Source organism: Lactuca sativa, chromosome 5 (assembly GCF_002870075.4).
Source record: "Lactuca sativa cultivar Salinas chromosome 5, Lsat_Salinas_v11, whole genome shotgun sequence".
Taxonomy (NCBI): domain Eukaryota; kingdom Viridiplantae; phylum Streptophyta; class Magnoliopsida; order Asterales; family Asteraceae; genus Lactuca; species Lactuca sativa.
In genome coordinates, this window is record NC_056627.2 from 308,160,575 (window position 1) to 308,184,749 (window position 24,175).

General features: G+C 38.5%; 1 non-coding gene across 1 annotated transcript; it reads right to left on the minus strand.

The window, feature by feature from the left end:
* Positions 1–20,468: 20,468 nt before the first annotated feature.
* On the minus strand, positions 20,469–20,575 carry LOC111888527 (small nucleolar RNA R71). The gene has a single exon (XR_002849252.1). It is a non-coding gene; the product is annotated as a small nucleolar RNA R71 (small nucleolar RNA).
* Between the last annotated feature and the right edge of the window lie 3,600 nt (positions 20,576–24,175).

Sequence of the window (24,175 nt, forward strand, 5' to 3'; positions counted from 1 at the left end):
ACAACTTACGCACATACGCCTTTCCAGGCCCTGACCTTCCGGTCCATGTGTCTCAGGGGACTTCCGTCCCTGCTGGGTAAACCTTCCGGTCCTACCCACGCCGACCTTCCGGTCCATCACACAACATATCGCCTTCCGGCCCATAACATATTGCCTTCCGGCCCATAATATAATCGCCTTCCGGCCCATGACATACATAGCACATATAACAAATAACTTACCACATATAGCATACATATCACATATCATATCTGACCTTCCGGTCACACAGTCAAACCCTTCCGGGTACAGTATAGTGAGAAGACTCACCTCGTAAATGCTGAAAGCTAGCAAATCCTGAAGTCACTCGTGCACAATCCGACGAGCTACAACCTCCCTATAACATCACATATCTCTCATTAACACTTATATCTTATAAGTGTGACTATCCCTAAAGAGGCAGACTTAGGTCAACTCTGGTCAACAGTCAACGGTCAACGGTCAACGGTCAGCTCGACCGGACTCGGCGAGTGCCATGGCGACTCAGCGAGTCTAGACGTCCTCCCCGACTTCCCCTGATGTTCCCTTTCTACTCGTCGAGTATCCCTCTTGACTCGACGAGATCCTTGTGGAAGAATCGCGGGGCCACCCTGACTCCACTCGCCGAGTCTGAAGAACAGCTCGACGAGTTCCAGACAATCTCCAAGCTACTCGCCGAGTCTGTTCATCGGACTCGGCGAGTCCACGCCATGCAGTCGATCAAACTGCTTCCTGAGATAAGTTTCGTCCCGAAATACACAAGCATGGGACCTTCTGGACCTCTAAAGGTCCTAATACAGGATTATAGTCGTTGGGTAACAAGGTACTAATTCATCTAATCACCAAATGGGTTCCATAAACCCTAAATCCATGCACACATCAACATAACAGAAAGGAATCCGAAATATTACCTGAAATATGCCCTCACTGTGTCTCCAAACCGCAGAACTCGAATCCCTTGCTGTTCCTTTAGCCAAAACTCTTCTCCTCCTTGCACAACAATTTCTTCAAAACCCTAATATCCTTCAATCTTGCTCTAGACGCCCACAGCCGCTTAGGGTTCTTCTCAGTCGACTAAAGACGGACAATGACGGCCTATAAGTGCATTATATACGACCCAAACCTGAACGGTTAGGGTTTTCGCTAAACAGCGTAGACTCGCCGAGTCCATATCGGACTCGTCGAGTCCAGTCGCGAACCCGCGACCAAGTCTGCGATCCTACTCGGCGAGTCTAGGCTCCGACTCGCCGAGTTCCCTCTTAACTCACCCAAAAACATAATTTAACAATACCTGAGATTCCGGGCTGTTACAGTAGGTTTTAAGTATAGCATTAGTGTGTGTAAATGTGTTTTACTTACAGTGTGTAGGTATGTGTGAAATGTGTCTGTGTTTTAATTTTGGCAAGGCAAATAATTGTTACACTCTGTTCCAAATCATTTCCTATTTCAGGGTGGTGACCAAATATCAAGAATTATCAGGCTTAGACCATTGAGGAAATGAGATTTAGACCTATTTGGATATGGGTGATGTAAATCTAGATGATTAGGGGTTCAGTTTGTATTTTGGAGCCACAAGGAGCCACAAGGTATTTTGGTTAATGTCACCTCTGTCTTTGATGGAAAATGCCTTTTAATTCGGGAAATTTCAAGGCGATTATGAGATGATAAAATCGTAGTGCTTCTCATTACCTCTTCATGGATATAAGAATTGTCATAATCGGATTGATAATCAAGAAGTTATGGCCTTTAAAAGAATTCGGGGTTTTAGGAAAAACCCTAGTACGCGGGGTGTACATGGGGAGTACGCAAGGCGTACTCGTGTGAGGACCCTTATGCGAGGTGTACCTTGGTGTATGATGAGCGTAGTCAGTAGTTTGTGTGAGTATAATAATCAATGATGTGCAAGGACAATGTCTGAAAACTCAAACCTTGAGTTAATCTTTAAAATCAATGTTTGCTCTTAATTAGATGTTTCAGTCGAGTATGGTAATACCAATCAAGGCTTGAATGAAATATTCAACAAAGAACTCAATATTAAATGAAGTAAACTAGGAGTATAATCAATGTAAAGACATTAAATGAACAAGAAGAATGTTGTGAAAGATCTTGACTTGAGTGAAAAGTTAAAATGAATTAAATGTAAATTTTGCTATCTTTGGAGTAACAATTCACCATATTTCTTGTCACTTAAAATACCCCTTAAATAGACTAAGGAGGTACATCGTACAAACTTTAGTGACATTCCTAGGACTGGTTAATAATCAACTATTAACAACTGATTATCTAATAGATACAAAAAGACAAGTCCTATGAAACGTTACATCGTGAATAAGACAAGAAAAAATAAATATTCAAACAGACAGACTGATCTTCACTTCAGACTTCATCTCTACTTCGAAAACTACTTACTTCAGATCTTCATGCTTGTGATCACTATAGGTTCAGTTTTCATGTTTCTACAATTTACCCCTAAGTGAACTTAGAACTCTGGTCATCTCAGTTGGCTTCTTCTTAGATGAACACATGAGCTCTGTACAACCAGTTTCGGAGTTCAAGATACCACTGAAGTTGACTGATGAATTTTGTCTTCACATGCTCTGGAGCTTCTAACTTTGCTGCATTTGAGATAAACTTCTGAAGAACTTTAGAAGGAACAAGATGATTGTCCAGAACTCGGAAGAAGTCCTTATTGTTTATCTTCTTTTGCAAGTAGAAGTATCCGAAAACCAGTTCATCAATTGGCCCTTCAGCCAAGATTTCAGCGTCAAGCAATTTCTAATCCATCTTTGCTAAGAATTTTTCAGTTCCGAACAAATGAGCCAATTCAAAGTCACATCTGCAAAACTCAGCGACATAATCCTTCAAGTAATTCATTGCAACACTGTAGGAAACAATGCTCGTCTGATCATCTTGATGAGTTCGGAAATGAGATGCAATGGTCAGGATGTCTTTCGGATTAATGGAGGGGAAGTCAGCGTCCGTGATTATGAGCTATGTTTTCATGTTCCGATAGAAATAGTAGCGCTGCAATAGACAGTCTAAGTCAAACTTTGTCAAAACCTTCCTTTCGAACCCATATATCTTGGTTATTCTCTTCCGAGACCTCACTTCTTTTTGGGGACGTGCGTTCAAGGAGTAGAAAGTCTTCAATCATTTTGTTTCGGTTCTGATGATCATTTGAGGATCATATTCTGGGTGGAGAGGAGAAAATTTGATATAGAACTTGTCGTATTGAGAGATGGGAACATCAAGCTGGTCCGAATCCTGGGTTGGTAGATGATAATACATGAATGGAACTATGTCCAAGTCACTGATTATTCCTTCATGACAAAGAAGGGAAAGCCCTAGCATTGGATTGGGATTGTCTTTTAAGAGCTTAGATGTGAATGTTCTCTTCCAGGGCCTGATCTATTTGAGCCTGGGACCAACCTTCAAAATTTTTGGTGGTCGGTTCGCATATGTGAAAATCTGAGATAGGCATTTTGCCTTTGTCTTGTTGTTTATTGAGAACAGAAATCACATGCTGCATGTTCTCATCTATGGTAAACTCTAGAGTAGGAGGAATCAGGGGCTCTTCCGAAATATTATTAGGTTTTCGAAGTGGAGAACCTTCATCTATTTGAGTTATTCTTGTTAAGAGAATTGGAGGGATCATTGATTGGATGGCTCGGAATGTATCAATCGTGAGCTTAGTCTTTGCCTTAGCCATTACACGACTTCTTTGTAGTACATCAACTAGGGATGATGGCCATAAGACATCAGACCATATCCTTTGCTCTTCCTCAGAAAGAATTTTCGTCGGAAAATTCGTTGGAGCTTGAATTCCTATGAAAGAATTTGTGACGTATTAGTCATCATCATCATCATCTTCAGATGAAGTACCAATAGGAATGATTTGAATAGAATCATCATCAGACTCATCTCAAAGTTTGAACTTTGAGGCGGGCTTGCAAGAGATAAAGTGATCTCTTTTACTTGTGCCTTCTCCCCTTCTTGCATCGGATGACCTTGCAACTGAGGCAATTAGAGTTGAATGCTGAAACTTTGATAGATGACCAAACACCTTCTGAAAGCTGGTGTTCATCTACAAGGTAAGGGCGTCATAGGCTTCAGCAGTTGGAGCCTGAGCTTTAAGGTGGTCGAATAAAGTGGTAAGGATGGTAAGAATTTCATCGAACTTATCATTCGGAACATCCATAATATTCAAATAGGCTCAGAGGAGTTTGATGAGTACTTGCTACATGGTAAGATTCATCTCATATTTCTTCTTTATCTCCTTCTCCATTCGTTGAATCTTCTTTTCATGTCGGAAATGCATTTGTTTGAGCAGTTCATTGGTGGCACTGATCATATCATCGTGAACTTTTAGCATGGTGGTGATGGTTTCGAGATAGTGATCAAGACTCGAATTGTGCTTTTTCTCAACCTCCTCAATGGTGTGCTTGAGTGGGAGGGAGATGAGTTGATCAAGCTCTTGAGCCCTTTCTTCATCCGAGGGCCTTGGTTTCTTGACTTCCGAGAGGGAGAGGAGAATTTCATCAAGCTTAGTGTCAATACCAGACACTTTAGCATCAATTTTGGAGTCAAGTTATGCAACTGGCTTGTCTAATGATTCAGCTTTGGAGACTACAACATATACATTGTCTTGGAGTTCCAAAAAGGCAAAGGGATCAACATAGTTTTCAGTTGATGATCCCGTGTCCGAGGTGGAACTCTCAGACTTTGCGTTGTCACTCTTTTGATGGACTGGAGGTTTGGAAGGGCCTGGTTTGTTGGCGGTGGTGGTTTGATCATCCTTGGGAGGATTGGCTTCAGTTTCACCTCCGAGAGTGTATTGAATGTGGTCATCAACTTGGATTTCTTCATTAACCAACTCTGATGAAGAAGATGAAAGACCGAAACCATAAATTTTCCTTGACGATGATGGCTTCTGAGAAATGTGAAAAGTTGAGATGACTGAAGGAGCAGCAATCGAGACACTATCGTCATCGAACATAAATTCTATGGAATCCTCTTCATTAGGATTTGGATGTAGTGCATCATGGTGGGAGGATTTCGGAATGTCGTCTTGTTGGGTCTCTCTTTATATAAACTCTTGATCAGTAACATCATCTGATGGAGGGATAAATGGTGTGTTGCTCGGAATTGCTCATTTTCTCATAGAAATGAGAGTTGATTCCACTTGAGATCAAGTGAGCTCCGGATGCCTTGTATAAGCCCTGCTAACAAAGTCTAGCAATTTGGATCGTCAGTGCATGGTCGTCCTTTACCCGAGCTAGGTATTAGACCAGTTGTGGTTTCCAAGGTTGGAGGGACTACCCCAGCTTCGGAAAGCTTAGGATCTAAGACAGAGGCCTTGAATCGTGCATATGCAGAAGAAGAAGGGATATCCAATATGACTCATGGGTGTGTTCCAGGGGGTGCAAGGAACTTTGTTCAACACCTACATCACCTTGTTGGGAAGGTGAGGGTGGATTATGTGGAGACTCCATGTGAGTGTATGCTCATGGTTTTGAAACTCCAAAGGGTACTTTAGAAGAGTGGGCAGGTGGGGTGAGAGGATGACTAGAGTCAGTCAGAATGTCTTTGATAGTTTCCTTTTGAGAGGAAATATTGAATTTGGCTCTCTGCTTGGCTTTTGGTTTAGAGGGAGAGGTCTTTCTTTTGGCAACCTTCTTTTTCTTTCTGCTAGTGGAGACTAGCTTGGCCACATCCGAGGTGGGATTAATGGAGACATGGCTAGGCTTTGTAGGGATATACACAATCGAAGTCTCCAGATGATGTTTCAAGTGAAGGGACTCGGATAGTAGGGTGGCCAACATGTGTTCATGCAATCTACGAATTGCTCTAAAAGATGACTGGTTCGGAAGGCGGTAAGTCTTATTAGCTTTGAAAGATAGAAATACCTTTTTCAGAATTGTGTCGACTGGGATTGGTTCATGCCTCTCTCGATAGAGTTGTTGGATGGTAAGAGCCTAGAATCTCAGACTCGATATCTCCAGAGGCTTTCTCTTCACAAAAAATTTCTGAAAGTCTTGCCACAAGACTTCGGTCAAGTCGACAACATTTATTTTTCCGGAGTAGATACTGTAGATGACATAGAGCCATTCTTTGCTCATAGTCTCTATTCCTCCATGTTTCGCAACCAGACCTCGAAGGATGAGGAGCATGAGAAGTGTCCATAGCCCAGGAACTGCAGATTTATGGAACTTTTTTACTTTAAACTCTTCAACATACCCTATGTGGTTGAGAAACGTCTGAAACTCTTCAAACGATGGTTCTTGAACTGTGAAACCCATAGGGTTTTCTGGAATCCCAATAGGCCCCAATAATGTTTGCTTTGAAACTGATAAAATACAGTCACCAGTAATCCTAACTTCAAGAACTCCGTCTTCTATCTTGATTCTGTCAAAGACAGTGTGAAGAAGACGAAGTGGAATGGGTGGATCATGAATTTTTATGAGAGGAACTGATATGGGATGGCGAGATATGAACTCGATCATAACCCGGATGGAATCTTCATAGTCCATGCGATCCAAGGAGAACAGTTAAGTGGTATCTCTGAGGAATGGTTCAGTTGACAATGATGAAGCAGAACCCTTGGAGGATTTCTTCTTGGGAGTAGGTTTGGTGATTATGGGGTCTATTTGAGAAGACGCCATTGTTGCAGATTATGAGTGCTCAAAGAACAGTTTGAAAAGAGAATGAGATGAAAGTTATAAGTGCGTAAAGTATCAAATAGGTTTTGGTGAGCCTTTTATAGGTTGAATGAAAGCGGGTCGAGTTAAAAAGGTGTAAGGATGAAACCCGGATATGGATATGTATTACATTAAATGTGTTGCCACATTTGGAATGAGTTGATCTGCAAGGACGAAAGAATACTATGGAAAGACGTGCAAAATGGAAACCATCATATGATTGATATGATGTTTACTTTATTGAGACATGTGCAAAAAGAGGGCAATTTTCAAGGATTAAGGATAATCATCATTAAAAAAAAATGTTTGAGTTATTAAGAAAAACGTTTCAGTATTAACAATGAAAAACCTTTTGAACTTCTTTCAAAGAAAGTGATCTCAGAGCAAGGAAGTTCTGAGATGATTTAACAAAGTGATCTCGGAGTATAAAAATTCCGAGATAGATTGTTATAGAGATCTCGGAGCATGAAAGTTCCGAGATCTTAAAGTACACATTTAAACAAATTTTCAGATTCTGAGACATGAAGGAATAGATCTCAGACAAAGATAAGAGGTGAACACACATTACCATTTTAGAATTCAATTCCGAGAACTTTAAAACACACTTTTTGAGATAGATTCCGAGATGAGATCAATCAAAATACCAATGTGACTATATGGGTCATAAACTTCAAGAGATTGAGTGAATTGTACAACTTAAACTAAAAGAAGAGGTTAGATAAAAAGACACATAAATTGCTCCTATTTATTCCGAGATGAAAAATAATTTTGACTCAGGAATTATTTCAATTCCTGATGATAACATCAAAGAGTGCAAGCCTCTTGAAAGAATTGAGGATCAAGCAACATCATACCCATTTTGTTCAGAAAACCATTGAATTTTGTTTCTTCTAATGCCTTAGTAAAGACATCAACAATTTCATCTTCAGATGGAACAAAAATAAGTTCAATGTTTCCTTTTTAAAACATGATCTTTAGAGAAATGGTATCGTATATCAATGTGCTTCGTCATGGAGTGCTGAATTGGATTGTGTGAAATCGCAATGGCACTTTGAGAATAACAATATATGGGAATTTGTTGGAATGGTAACCATAACCCAAGAGCTATGATTTCATTCAAGGAACTTGAGAGGTGCAACTAGCAGTAACAATGTATTTTGCATCGGCTGTTGATAGTGCAATGCGGTTTTGTTTCTTAGATGACCAGCTAACCAATCTTCCACCAGAAAATTGACAGCCACCAGAGGTGCTTTTTCTGTCCAAGTGAAGACCACTATAGTTCGAATCGAAATATGTTTGTACAAGGAAACTCTCATTTGTTGGGTACGATATTCCGAGACTCTTTGTACCTTTGAGGTATCAGAATATTTGCTTGACCGCCAAAAGATGAGACATCCTTAGATTGACCTGAAATTTGGCACACAACCATGTAGAAAACATGATGTTTGGACGACCTGTTGTTAGGTAGAGTAGCGACCCAATCATTCTTCTATACTTCTTTTCAACAACAGCAACACCTAATGGATCCGAAAAGATCTTGTGTACGAAACCCATAGGTACCTTTGCAGACGCACTGGTGTCCGTTGAGTATTTCTTGAGGAGCTCAGAAATGTATTTCTCTTGGTGAATAAAGATTCCTATCTTGGTTTGTTTTACTTGGAGACTGAGGAAGAAACTTAGTTCATGATTCATGCTTATTTGCAATCGACTAACCATTAATTTGGCAAAATCAGTAACCATTGATGGATCGGTCGACCCAAAAATATATCATCCACATAGATTTGAACCAGCATGAGATATTTTCCATTTGATCTTTGGAATAGGGTCGGGTCGAGAATTCCTCTTTGAGAATCATAACTCTTGAGAAAGTCGGTGAAAGTCTCGTACCAGGCGCGAGGAGCTTGCTTGAGGCCATAAACAACTTTTCAGAGTTTGTAGCAATAATTTTGATAAGATGGATTGACCAAACTAAGAGGCTATTGAAGATACACTTCAGTATCTAGTTCACCATTAAGAAAAGCACTTTTGACGTCTATTTGGTAAACTTTAAAACATTTGTGAGCTGCATAAGCAAGAAAAAAATCTAATCATTTCAAGACGAGCAACAGGAGCAAAGATCTCGTTATAGTCAAGTCCTTCAATCTGTGTGAATCCTTTGGCCACTAATGTTGATTTGTTTCAAATGATAACTCCAGTGTCGTCTAGCTTGTTTCGGAACACCCATCTCGTATCTACAATGGGATGATCCTGAGGAGGAGGAATGAGAGTCCACACTTCATTTCGATCAAATCTAACAATTCTTCTTGCATGGTTGTAATCCAGTCAGCATGTTCAAGTTCTTCATTGATGGATTTTGGTTCAACCATTGAAATAAATGTCGACTAAATGACATTCATTTTGGATGTTGGTGGCAGAACGAGTTTGAATACTACTGTTTAGATTTCCAATAACTTGGCTTAGAGGATGATCCTTGGTCCAAATGTGTAGTCTTGGAAGCTCTTCTATAGCAGATGATCCGACATCAACAATGGGGTTGTGTTTCTCCCCCTGAACAACTTAAATTTGAGGATGATGCTCCCCGTGAACTTCTGAACCAGAGATATCAATGTCATTTTTGTCTGGAAAGTCAAGAGAGGGAAAACCATTCTCCCCATCAACCCGAGAAGGTTGAATTGGTTTGGAATCAAATGAAGGAAAGGTGGGTGTCAAACTTGAAACATTTTGTGAGTTTGGAGCCACAGTTGATGAGGATTGTTGTGATCGAGATTTCGATTCAAGAGCTGTTTTAGATGGTCAGAACAAGTTTTTAAAATCGACTTCATGAATTATTTGAGGATTCGGACATCCAGGCGATGGAGCATCGGACTCCATGATGTTGGTTGTGACATGGATTGGGCAAGAATTCCGAACATAGTTGTCATTGAAGGTGACATCAAAGATTTCTTCAAGAACACAAGTCTGATCATTCAGAACTCAGTAAGCTTTTGATTTTGCTGAGTATCCAAGAAAAATTGCTTCATCAACTTTTGGTTGAAATTCCGTGAGTTGATCACGATTATTTTTGATAAAGCATTGATATCCAAAGACATGTAGAAAGGAGATATTCGGCTTACGACCATTCATGGCTTCATACAGTGTCATATTGAGGCATCGATTGATAATGCTTCAATTTTGAGTGAAGCAAGCAGTGGACACAGCTTCAGTCCAAAGATAAAGTGGAAGATTTATAAAGTTAAGCATCAATCGATTAGCTTCAACGAGGGTTCTGTTACGTCTTTCAACCACACCGTTTTGTTGAGGGGAGTATGGAGTTGAGAAACTATGGTCAACACCTTTCTTGGAGAGGAATTTCTCACTGGAGACATTGGTAAACTCCGATCCATTATCACTTCAGATTCATTGAATATGCAGTTTCACAAGAACTTCAAATACTTTGATAACATTGATAAGTTCTAAGGTTGTTTTTGACTTGAGCCTAAGGAAGAAGACCCCGATGAATCTTGTAAAATTGTCCACAAACACAAGAATGTATTTCTTGTGATGTAGGCTTTCAACTGTGGAGAGTCCACACAGATCTATATGAAGTAGCTCTAACGGTTCTGAGATTGATTTTTCAAGGAAGACAGGATGACCTTTCTTCGATTGCTTCCCACATTCACAAGAAGCACATAGATGACCACTTTCAAACTTGAGGAGAGGAACACCTTTGACCATTTCACCGGAAACAAGATCATTCATATATTGAAAATTTAGATGAGCAAGCCTTTGATGCCATAACGAACTGACATCAGGAACTACCTTTGAGAGTAAAGAAAGTTGGGGTTTTCAAATGATCATGTTGATGTCAAGAGGATACATGTTCTTTCTACGATTTGACTTAATCAGACATTCTTTCCGGTCTTTAATCATGATATGGTTGTGTTTATTGCAGAATTCAACTCGACGATTTGCATCAGTAAGTTGAGCCACACTAATTAAGTTATGCTTCAGGTCAGCTACGTATGCCATATTTGATACAGAGAAGTTTCCATTGGTAAGGATGCCATAACCTCAGATTTGAGAGTTGGATTTGTTGCGATACATCACATAACTAGCATTTGGTGAGAGTTTGAGATCATGCAAAAAATATTTCTGCCCTATCATGTGCATGGAATAAGAAATATCAATATACCATATTGTATCTTGTTCCAAAGCACATAGTGCCTGCAAAAATTAGTGAATTTTGGACTTTTTCAGCTCCGAGTTAGATTTGGGTAATTGGGCACGGGTTTTGGACTTGGATTGTGAAATTCGAGCAACTAGTGTCTTGGAAGGCTTTTTCCGAGATCCTTTGGGAAATAAGCAAAATGCCAAAGTCTTTTCATTGATCCTGAAATCATATTCAACAATAGTGTGTTTAGGAACAACTTTTCTCAGATAGACTGTTTTTGGAGCTATAGGAATCACCGTGTTACTTGAGGTTGCAATACACTTTTCAACACTTTTATCTCTCCACTCAAACTTTTGTTTTGAATTCTTTGAAAATTTTTGAGTGACAGTGTTTTTGACAAATCGTTATTTGTTTGCTGCTGTTGATGGTACATTTGGTTTTGAAAGTTATTGTAGTTTAAAAATCATACCATCAGATTTAACAATAAAACAAAGGAAACAATCCGAGGAGAGTTATTTCTTGTGGGACAAGTATCAACAAATTTTTTCGGAATGGGACTGACAACTTTGTTTTGAACTACCGTGCTAGGAGGAATGGATGGCCTTTTAAAATTCTTAACATGCACAAATGTATTATGGTTCCTAGTGGTCGACCTTACAGTTGAAGATACTTTTCTTTTTGGAATTCTCAATGAACCTGGAGTCATGTGTTGACCTAATTTCCTTTTTGAGATCATTTTTGGCTTATATCTTAGGATCGAAGACATCTCTCCTATTCAATGAAGGTTTCCTCCTAGAGTTAAACTTGGGTTTAATTGGCACTAAGGTGGTTTTTGAAATCACTTGAGAATCAGAAACAAAAGAATTAGATGAATATTCCAATATGATTTCTTCTTCAACGTTACTATCAAAAGATGCCCAGACAAAATCTGATTTATCCGAGTCAGGTTCAGTTTTCTCCGGAATAATTTCTTCAACAAAACAATTGTGAGGACTGTGGTTTGGAATTTGAACTATAATGTTGGGAATGCTAGCAAAAATTTTTAAGTTCTGATTCAAGTCCAGGGGTATCAGAGGCAGAAGAGGTGTGGAATCGGGATATTTGACAACTATTGGCTGAAACTCAAGAATTAGGGATGAGAATTGGTCTGAAGTCTTAGGAAGGGGTGACAATGGTGAGACATGAGTATCTGGATGTTTGTGGTTCGAAATGTCTTCCATAAAAGTTAAATTTTGTAACTCCTTCAAGGAATGAGAAATAGGTTTCGAAAATTCACTTCCGAGACCGGGTGCTTTAGACCAAGGATGACAAAAATTATAAGTCATTTTTTCATTTGATTTAATAATATCTATGGAATTATGTAAAGCATCTATTTTGGCATTGAGACGTTTGTTATCAGAAATTAAAACATTTCTTTCAGAATAAGTGATTTCACATTTGTCCTTAAGAATGATACATTCATCTTTTGACATTACAAGTTCATGCTCTAAAGACTCAATCTTAAGCTTCTTATCCTCAAAACGTAATCTAAGACAACTTAGTTCACTTTCCACCTTCTCACTTGATTCAATCGCAGACTCATAGGCTTTATAAATGATGTTCATATCTGATTGGATTTGGGTTAGATATGGTTCACAAAGATATAAATCAAAATTAGTATCAGTAATCATTAATTTTACCTGTTGAATGGGTCGTTGGTCGTCATATAGCAGTAGTTTGGTTCAGTATCATCATAATCTTCCTCTAACCCAGATGATCAGTAGCCTTCATCACATTCGATTGTTTGTCTTACCATAAGAAACATGTTTCTACCGGTACTCACATTATCTTCATCACCAGCTGATCAGTATCCTTCCACATCTCTCGACAGAGTGATAACACATGTATTTTCACTAGCAGCATTTCTTGAGCTCGACGTGCATAGTACGCAGAGTCCTTGATCTTGGGTTTTTGAGGTGCTTTAGCAAAGCAGTCTTTGGCATAGTGATTTACATGACCACACTTGTGACAAATTATCTTTGGTTTTTCTTACTTCGGAGTCTTGTGAGATTTCGAGGTATGGTTTGGTGTAGAGATATTAGGTTTATAAGCAAGTGGATTCTCTGATGGTTTAGGAAATGGTTGGGGATTACTCATATGAGGAGCTTGGAAACGGTTGTGATATGGTTTGTGAGTGGGATTGAAGGGACACTTATATTTCATGGAAAGTAAAGCAAACTCTTATTGAAAGCGTAGTTCTGAGTCCATTGCTTCAGGGTCGAGGTCTCCATCATACTGATAGTTTGAACTAGTAGGAGCAGGTAAAGTTGGTGTAGAGGGTTGAACAGATGAGATTGTTGGGATAACAACTTTGAAAGGGACCGAAACATAAGGGTTCGAGACATGAGGGTCTAAAGATCTAACAAGAGCAAGAGGACCTCCTGAGAGTTCTCTTAAGGTTTATGCAACATTAGATTCATGACCTTGAAGTTCGTCAAATAGATAAAGCTTCAACTTCTTCAGAGATCCATTACTTTGAAGACACGTTTTCATGTTTCCCCATCTTTTAGCAAGACTATTAATGTACTTTAGATTGTATTCAAGTGGAGTTTTAACAATCCCATGAGTTGTCATGTTGTTGACAAGATTTTGTATATGTTCGAGGCTGAGGCAACTGATGCACCCGGAGTTGTGGTGAAAGTATCAAAGTCGTTGAAAACAGAAGTCAAACACTTATCCTTCATGTTTTCTAATCCTTCAAACAGGTCTTGGAGTGTTTCCCAAATCTCTTTAGCAGATTTACACAACTTAATGTGCTTAAAGAAATAAGGAGGAACACTAAGCACCATTTTGGAAAAAGCAACTTGATCTACATGCAGTTTCTCGATATCATCAGCAATGAGAGGTTCTTGATGATGATCTTCCTGTCCCATGAGAGTTGCAGCAACATCTCTTACAGTTTGTCTAACAAGAACATGTGGACCTTCTTTTACAAATCTCCAGATAGCTTCACCTTTTTTCTTTACCAAGTAAAAAAATCTCCATTCTAACTTTCTCGTGATCATACTCTTCAACAACTAGAAATGGGGCACGAGAAGGGCAACCCACACTATTTACAATTTGCATTGAATACATTTGTTGAGAATTAGGAGCAACCATTGAAGTTAAGATATTAGAGCGGAAGCGGTATATAGAAGAACTTTTATCCTGAACACAGAAATGATCGAAATACCAAGATAATTTCGAATCAACTATAATCTGTTCTTATGGATTCAAAGGACAACCACTCAAGCTCCGATACCAATTGTGAGTATAAGAATCAATGATGCACAAGGACAAGTTTTGAAAACTCAAACCTTGAATTAATCTTTAAGATCAATGTTTGCTCTTAATTAGATATTCCAATCGAGTCTGGTAAAACCAATCAAGATTTAAATGAAATATTCAACAAAGTACTTGATATTAAATGAAGTAAACTAGGAGTATAATCAATGCAAAGACATTAAATGAATAAGAAGAATGTTGTGAAAGATCTTGACTTGAGAGAGAAGTGAAAGTGAATTAAATAGAAATTTTGATATCTTTGGAGTAGCAATTCACCATATTTCTTGTCATTCAAATTACTCCTTAAATACACTAAGGAGGTACATTGTACAAAGTATAGTGACATTCCTAGGATTGGTGAATAATCAGCTACTGACAACTGATTATCTAAAAGATACAAAAAGATAATTCATATGAAACATTACATCAAGAATAAGACAAGAAACAATAAATATTCAAATAGACAGACTGATGTCAGATCTTGACTCCACCTCAGATTAATCTTCACTTCGGACTTCATATCTACTTCGGAAACGGCTTACTTCAGATCTTCATGCTTGCGATTGCTAGAGGTTCACTTTTCATGTTTCAACAGTTTTATCGCCAAGCTTCAGCCTTTTACGGTAGGCGTACAAGGAGTACTCTGGCGTACGAGGAGTTCAAGAAACCCTAATTTGTTTGTATTGTATCTTATATAAACACCTTAAGACCCTAGGGATGGCCTCTTGACCAACCTCCAAACCTCTAAAACCATAAATCGTCCCTTAAGCTTTCTTGGTGGTGTTCTTGAGCCCTTGAGAGAATTTTATTGGGCGCTTTGCTCATTGTGAGGGAAGCTTTGAAGAATGAAGGTGCCTTACTTGGAAGGAAGGTCATAGATCCTGAATCATCTCACTTGTTGCAATCTCTTTGAGGTATCAAGTTCATACCTTGGCTTGTAGATGTTTGGATCTCCTCATAGTTTGTTTTATTATGCTTTTGGTCTAATTTTGAGTTGATTGAAGAGTTACGACATTTTAAGGGCTTGTTCTTTTAGATGTGAGCTTTTTGGTGGACTCCTTGAGCATAAAGGTGCTAAATTTATGGGATTTTTTGATCACATGCATGCATTAAGTCACTTGTTAAGTCCTCTTTAAGTTTAAGAGCTTCATTTAGCCATGCATGATCGTAAAGTTAGCAACTTTACATGATAATCCATCTCAAGGAAGTCAGATCTATGTTTTGGAGCTATGTCTTAAGGGATTAAGTGATAAAATCAAGTTTTGGGACGAATGGGTGAGTACGTTGGACGTACAAGCAGGTACGCTTAGCGTACAAACCCTCAAGTGAGTATGATGCGTGTACATGCTGAGTACCCCCGCATATTCAGTCTAGTGGACTTCGCATGTTTGGGCCTCGAATTTGGGCTATTCTTAGGGCGTTATGGCATGGGGCTTTGTTGGACCACCTTAATGAAAGAGTTTGGAGTAAAGAAAACCAGTGGGCCTTACGGTAAGGCCCATGTAAGGGTTTGGGATCAATTTAGAAAATTAGGCCATGTTTGGGCCTTTAGTTTTTATTTGGATTTTTGGACTTTTGGATTGTTGGTTTGGGCCTAGGTTTGGGTCATGCTGATTATAGTGTAAAAAGGTCTTTTACCCCAATTTGGCCAATTAGTATGGACTAGATCTGATTATTGATGGATGATTACTATGGTGATTTGTAGCGCGGGGATTTTAGCGAGGCTACGGATATAAATTATTTCTGTGAGATTCGGCAGTACGAGGTGAGTTTTCCTCATTGTACTTTCGAGTTGAAGGCACCAAGGCTGGCCCCTTTGGATTGTTATCCTGGTTTATCATATGATTATGTACTATAGTGATCTATTAGATCTATATCCTGGTAGATAGGATGATGTTATGCTTAGTGATCTATAAGATTTGTATGTTTGTTTATTGGCTGGTTATTTGTATGCTTGTCTGTTATATATGTGTGTCGACACAGTTTATGTGTGGTTGGCTTGAGGCGGACCTGCTTTGTGTTGAAGGAAAAAATATTCATAGTGTCCCGAATAGAAAGAAAAGGCTAGTGGTGCGTACCAGTCATGTCAAAGGCCCAAACAACGTTCCAGATAGACTGAAGGCTCGATATGGCGTACCAATCATGCTGTAGGTTCTTTGAGCATGCCAGGTAGATTGTAGGCCGATGGGGCATTCCAATCAGACTGAAGGCTATGTATGCATGTTGTTTGTTGCTATTGTTATGATTATATGTTCTATTGGTTTTTTGGGGGGACTCACTATGCTTTGGGCTTACAGTTTTGGGTTATGTTTCAGGTACCTCGGATGATCACGGGAAGGCGAAGACGTGATCATGTTTTGTTTTATGATTTTGGGAAAACTCTAATACCAAACATGTTTGGATAACTATTTTGTAAACAATGATGATCTGTGGATTGGTTTTAAAAGTTCAAATTTTTCATGAATTTTATAGATGTTATAAGTTGGTATCAGAGCCTATGTTTGAGTTAATTGGAGGAACACTTGTGTGAATGTAGCTCAAAATAAGGAAAAAGATTTTTGAAACAATTTCGAAATTGTTTTCAAAATACCCAGGAGGATGCGGTGGGTACGATAAGTCGAAACCAGTAAGTAGACCCCAAATTACCACACAGTTAATTGAGATTATGTTTTGATATGGTAGAACAACATGCTAGTAACAAGATAGGGATCTTTAGGAATTGCATGATAGAATTTCCTGATATATGAGGCCTTATCTCTTATGGAGTACTTGATTGATTGGTGTATGACTCTTTCACATGTGAACTGAGTACTGAGTGAATACGCTAAGTCACATGCTACATGGGTAAATGATCTTAGGATAAGGGATTTGGTACTGCTGCACAACTCTTGTCTGAGTACAACCGTTGTGGGCTTAAATCTTTTAGTCTAAGATTGTTTAATCTGTGCGGCATGTTATTGTATTCATCCAGTAGTTATCTAGCACCAATGGAGGGTCGTGTGGCAGTTAGTGGTAGGATAAGTTGTGTAGGATTAGCCAGCCAGTCTCGAGATATGTAGTCTTTCTCTAGGATGTGAGGATTTCGTATGTGCGTATGCTAGTATGTATTGTTAGGGTTGTTTTGATGATCCTTGAGAAAAATATGGGTAGGTGTGGAAGGTAGTATGGCCCATACTACTGAGAGCACAGGTCCCATACGTGTTTCAGGGAAGTCACAACCCCTTGTGCTTTGTTAGGAGTTCACTCCCCTGGTACGATATGTGTTTCATCTGAGATCTCACTGTTATGTTCAGTATGGTGATGACGAGACTATTGGAGGCAGGATCCGGATCAGGATCGGGAGCTAGTGGCCAGGATAGCCCGGTGTTGTCTGTTGCTCATATGCGTCAGGTGATTGCCATGGAGGTTTTTCAGATTTTAAATAAGAATTGTCTGGTTTCGTAGATCGGATTACTGGCATGGTTATTGCCAGGCTCGAGGAGCAAACCGTAACTTTGCAGTCTGTGAGAGGTTTTGCTAATGGGATGGCTGTTGAGGGAGATCTGGTTGTGGGGACACAACTAGGTAAGTGGAAGAGGGATCTCTCAGTAGAGAACGAGGAGACGGAGGCTGCTAGCCAGGATATTGGGAGTCAAGAGAATCATGAGGTGTGTGGCAAGTGTGGGGGAACTCACGGATTTGCTTGTCACAAGTTCAAGTGTTACAAGTACGGGGAAAGAGGGTATGTGCAATGAGATTGTAAGAAGGATCATATATGCTTTCACTATCACCAGCCAGGTCATTCCGGTCCCTCTGTCCTCCTTTGGGGACAGAGAGAGTCCAGGTTCCAATCCTCATCATTCCTCAGGAGGTCAAATTCAAGCCATAAGAAATATCTAGTATGTAATTAGATCCCCAATTTTGTAGTGTTATTATGGTTAAATTGTTCTTGATTGGTATTTGAAATTGATATTGCCATATTTATGCATATTTTAGGAAATATTTTAATACGTTTTGCTTAATATTTTACTTATTTGCATAGATAAGTGGTACTTATAATATTAAAATTGTATTTTGTAGCTAGAAGGAGCATTCTTGAAGAACAAGGGCTAAAAGCGACAATAGATTGAACTTTGGAGGCTTGGAGAACTTTAAAAAAATCCACGAACACAGCTAAAGCCACATCGTGGACTTCATTTACACGACGTGGAATGAACGATTCTGGAAGATGAGTACACGGAAAGTCGAAATCCTTACCTAATATGGATTCATCCAAATCCACGACGTGGAGTCCTAATCCATGACGTGGAGTTCAAATTTACGATAAGTATATATACCTTTGGTACTTACAGGTGTCGGAGGTTGGCTGGAGATTGGAAGTTCCAGAATATGAATTTTAGAGGAGAATTAAGAGAGAAATCAAGCATTGGTATTGGAAGAAGGATAGGAAGATCATTACTTTACTTTTGATTTGGTACAATTCATTATGTCTTTATTAGTTGCAACTGTGTGTTTGATTTTAGCTATGAGTAGCTAAATCTAGCTACTTATGTTAGCTAGATGAAGCTGGAACTCATGGTTAGGTTATGTTAATTTAGACTTTTCTAGTTGGTTAATGTCTTGTGTTTGATTGTTTATACCTAGCATGCTTAACTTGATACTAGATTGCTTTAATTCATATTATGTGTAGGTAGTGACCATTAATCTGCATGAAGTTGATTACCTAGTAATTTAGTGAACATTAGATTAGTAGAGCTAAGATCGAACCAATCTTAGATAAGTAATTAAAGTATTGAATTCGTCTGTGCTGGAAAACTCATATTATGACCATAATTATGTTTATTAATTCAATCTTACATAGCTCCAATCATGTTTAATAATTGATTATGTGTTAAATTATGTATGACCATGCATAGCTCTACATGAATTAATTTAATATTAGTAAATTTGGACTTGAATTGCTAATAATAAAATAATTTGTAACCAATGGGAATTGTCATAATTAATAGCTAAACCATTGAGGGAAAGTGGATTCGAACTAACATAAGTGTTTTTAATAATTGATTGAATAGTTGTTGAGAATTTAAGTTTGTCTAAACTTGCAAAATTAGATAAAAACCCTTTTACTTTGTTAGAATTTTAGGTTAACTTGATAGTAAGTAGGTTAAATAATTAATCATGTTCCCTATGTTCGATACCCAACTTTTGTGCTATACTATTTACCAAACGGTAAACTGCCCTGGGTCGAGTAGCTAGTAGAATAGTAGGTAAAATTAGGTGTAGCTATTTGCACGCATCAAAGCGTTTGGCTCCATTGCAGGGAACGACTTTTTTGATTGTTAAATAGAATTGCTTTAGGTTAATTGATCCTTTTTGTGGGGTTAAAGGTGCAAAAAGTTAAATTTTTGCATTAGTTTTTTATTCATTTCAGTACTGAACTCACGACATGATCCTTAAGCTCATGACGTAACGTCAGTCATTTTTGTTGTTTTTCTTGTTTATTGTTACTGTTTAGCTTAGTTGCGACAACACGAGGTGGTGCCCTTTAACACGTCGTGGTAAGCAATCAATAGGCATTTTTATGTAGTTTTTGTTCGTTTTTACGTTTTTATTTATGTTTATCTTGCAGTAGTTCATGACCCGAGGATCCAACACACCTTTGGTAGCACCGCTTGAAGATCTAGAGTCGACCCCTCACAAAAAGATGGATAAAATGTAGAAGAAAACCAACCACCAAAGAATTCACCTTTCAAAGACCTTAAATCAGTTTTTGGAAAGAAAAAAAGGGAAAAACGTAGAAGAGTCGAGCAATCAAAAGAAGGACGAAAGCAAGTTTGAAAGCTTTGAACAAAATCCGAATCCACAAGAATCTGAATACGAGTCCGAACCCAAATTCAACTAGAAAAGAGTGAACCCGAAGACAAGCCCGAAAACAAGATGGCAACCATTGCAGATATGTCAATGGGAGTATACAAGAAGAGAATCCGAGAGGACACCGGTCCCGATTTAGTACAACCTGTAATTCCCGCCGCTGCAATATTCGAGTTGAAAGGACACATTCTTACTACACTTAAGGACGTACCATTTTCTAGGAAGGATCATGAGGATGCTTACAAGCACCTAGATGAGGTCAATGACCTTGTAGACTATTGCAATGTCCTGATGCTCCTAGAAAGACAGTTTTGTTAAGGATGCTTCCCATTACTTTTAAGGGAGTTGCCAACGATTGGTTGAAGGCACTACCACCCGGTGCAATTACAACTTGGGCACAAATGCATGAGAAATTCCTAGAACAATTCTGCCCACCATGAAAGATATCTAAACTCAAGAAGGCAATAGCCAACTTTGAGCAACAAATGGGTGAGTCGCTTTATGAGGCATGGGAACGATATAAAGGGTTGCTAATAAAATGCCCTCAAAATGACCTTAACATACAACAAGAAGTGACTATCTTTTATGACAGGGTGAATGTCATGATGAGGCAACTCCTTGATTCTTAAGGACCACTTACGAAGAAAACTCCTATTGAAATCAAGGAGTTAATTGAAGAGTTCTCAAAGCATTCTCATGAGTACCACAATCCAAGACATGATGGAGTTAAAGGAATTGGGAGAGGAAATTCTAAAGACATGGTTATCGTACTAGCCATGCTAAATACTATAGACCGAAGAATGACCAAGATGGACCAATCAATTCATGCGATTAGAGTTGGTTGTGAAAGGTGAAATGGTCCACACTTAACAAAAGATTGCCACTTGGATGAAAATGGAAATAAAAAGGCGCAAGTTTGCTATTCAAGTGGGGATAAGTATGATGAAAGTTGGAGAAAACCAAATAAGGAGTGGTTACCATATGACGAATATAAGAAGCTGAAAGAAGAAATCACCAAGCATCGATCCAAAATATTGAAGTCCAACTAGGTCAACTAACTACTTTTGAACAAGAGAATTTATCTCCAAAGATTTCCGAGACAAAGCCTCAATCACATGTAATGGTAATAGAAACTGAAGAGGATACCATCTCTGAGTTCCTTGAAGCATTAGAATTCGATCCATCTCAGATCGGACCAAGCTCGAAGAAGTCACGATTAGAAGGAAAAAATGTTGCTGAAACACCAAACCCACGACGTGGACAGGGTCTAAACAGAACTTTTTTGATAATGTGCAAGCTTATCGTCCTCCACTTTCATTTCTGTCACGAGCTCATATCCATCCACTAGAGCAGGAGCATTTGAAGTTTATAGAACAAGTGGAGGGTATTTTAATTAATACTCCTTTCATTGATTCATTATCTAAGGTTCCTGAATATGACAAATTCTTGCAAGATCTACTTGACACTCACCGACAGCTAGAGAAGAATTCCAAGGTAATTCTTAGTGAACAAAGTTCTAAAGTAATTATGGGAGAGTTACCAAAGAAGATGGGAGATCCTGGACGCCTCACTCTTCCATGTGAGTTTGGGAATAATTTGAAGACTTATGCTTTAGCTGATTCGGGAGCTAGAATAAATTTATTGCCTTACTCATTCTATCAAAAGTTAAATCTTTCGGGTTTGAAGGCTACAAGAATGATAATTCACATGGCCAATCGTTCGGTGACACATCCAAGGGGCATTGTGGAGGATATCTTGGTAAAAATTGGTAAATTCGTGTTTCCAATTGATTTTTTCGTTTTAAATATGAAAGAAGACGCCAATGTCCCAATCATTCTTGGTCGCCCTCTACTTAATACTTCTTGATCCCTAGTTAACATTCGCGAATCCAAGCTTACTTTGAGAGTTGGAGATGATGAAGCTACTTTTAGAATAAAATATGGTTTTCAAGGGAATAATGTTCAAGGTGAAGTTTTCAATATCGATAAATAAAATGAACTTGAAGAAGTGGAAAAATTAATGGAGGAAGAGATTTGACAAGTTAAACGCACCAAACCAAGAGCATCTGTTCCACTTGTTTTTGAAGTGATTGCTTATAAAACACCGACATATTGGGCGAGTGAGGAAATTGAAGACTTGGTATCAAGTGACGAGGAAAAAGTTAGTTCCAATATAAAGAGACTAACTATGGATAAGAAGATGGTGCATGTGGAGCTAAAAAATGAAGAAAAAGAAAAACCCCATCCGGTGGAAAATAAGGGAATTAAGAGGAAGCTTGAAGAAAATGATGCAAGGGTTAAAAAAGAAAATTCTAAAAAGGCATATATTAGAAGAGTTCAAGCATACAAAAGAAGGTAGAAGGACCTAAAGATACAAATGATGAGGGACACTCCGACAAGTTCAACGTGAGGTGGCACGGAGTCCGGCTCATGACTCCAATAAAAAGAAACGCTTCTCGGGAGGCAACCCGAGCTCGATTTGAATTTCTTTATGTTTTGGTTTTTGCATTTTTAGTTGAATTTTAGGATAATTATCATCTAATCATCTTAATTTTTTTAGAAATTGGTGAAAATCAAATGTGGGGTCCTTAAAAATTGTATGGTAAAATAAATTAAGGTTTTTATAGTCAAATGACATTTTATGTGTAAGACTTCGACACCAACTCTTGGCCCAAAAGCCACTTCATGGTGAATTCAATTAGCTTGATCATTCTAAGCCCAACTAACAAGCCCATGATGTAGCCTTGTAATACATGACATGGACTTTAAAAAGTCATCGGGGGGGGGGGGGTAGTGTATACAGAACCCTTTGACCATCCTCATTTTTTAACTCTCCACACGCACAAACGAAGAAAAATAACCCCACATCCGATTTTTTGCCATTTTCTTCCAAAATTTCTTGCATTTTTTGTCTCCTAACAACATTTTGTAAGTGTTACATCCACTAATCTCATAACTTTCTTCCCATTTTATGCATTTGGTGGTTAGGGTTTATTTAGAGATGGAATACCCAAATACCACCTCATTGCCACTATATTCCAACATGGGAAGAGTTGTGGACGAGACAAGGAGACGGAGTAGGAACTAGTGGAGCTCAAGGAGATGACGATGATTATTAGTTTTTATTTTTATATTTTTATTTTGTTTTTGAAGTTGTTTGTTTGTCCTTTATGTTTGAAACTTGTAACCGAATGATGGATGATTATTTCCTTTTCTTCTCTATAACTTGTTTTGTTGCAGATTTCGTGAGTTTTCATGAGCAAGAAGTTAAGAGTTAGAGATAGAAATTTCTGAGAGAGGCCGTGTCATTTAGAGTTATGAGTCGAGAACCACAATCTTAGATAAGTATGGGGTTAATTGAGAGAGAAGTGAATTAGAGAAGAGTCACGTAATATAGAGTTAAGAAGGGTCTTAATCTATTAAGACACAAGTTTGCATCTAACTTGATTTAAAAAAGAATTGGCAAAACTGTTTTCTGTGACGCCCAATTTCCACGACGTGGACATAAAATACACGTCGTGGATTGAGTTTAAATCACGATTTCAGAAAATGTCATTACTCGAAGCCATGTCGTGTATGACTACACCACGCCGTGGAATTCAAAAGATACATTTCTCTTCTTCTCTACACCATGAAATGTGGCGTATGCTTTCCCACATTGGCACTTTGAAGATTTTTCTACACCATTCTTATTGAAGATTCAAATCTCGAATTCATGTTTTGTAGGCATGTTTCCATATCCCACTTGTTAGAGATCCAAGATCCAAGTTCCATGTTTGAAGAAGTCAAAGTTGAAGATGTTCAAGTTATCCACACTGTTCAATAATTGATCTCACCGCTACTACCCCCGGGGAGTCTATTCTTTTTTTCCCTTTTATTGGTTTTAAATTATTTTATGCATACAATGAGGGGTAGGGGATCGGAAAAGTAAATTGCTAGAAAATTTTAAAATTTTGAAAAATTTATAAATAGATTTGAAATAATAATCTAAATTTAATTCTAGTAATAATTAAAAACTTAAGTTGCTAGTGTTACATGAGATGATCCAATGAGAGCTCAAATGTTTAATTGTTGTGGCTTCCTATTCCTAGTGAAAAGTCATGAGTTATGAAAAGGTAATCTAGGAGAGCTTATGTAGTCATTGCACTTAGACTAAT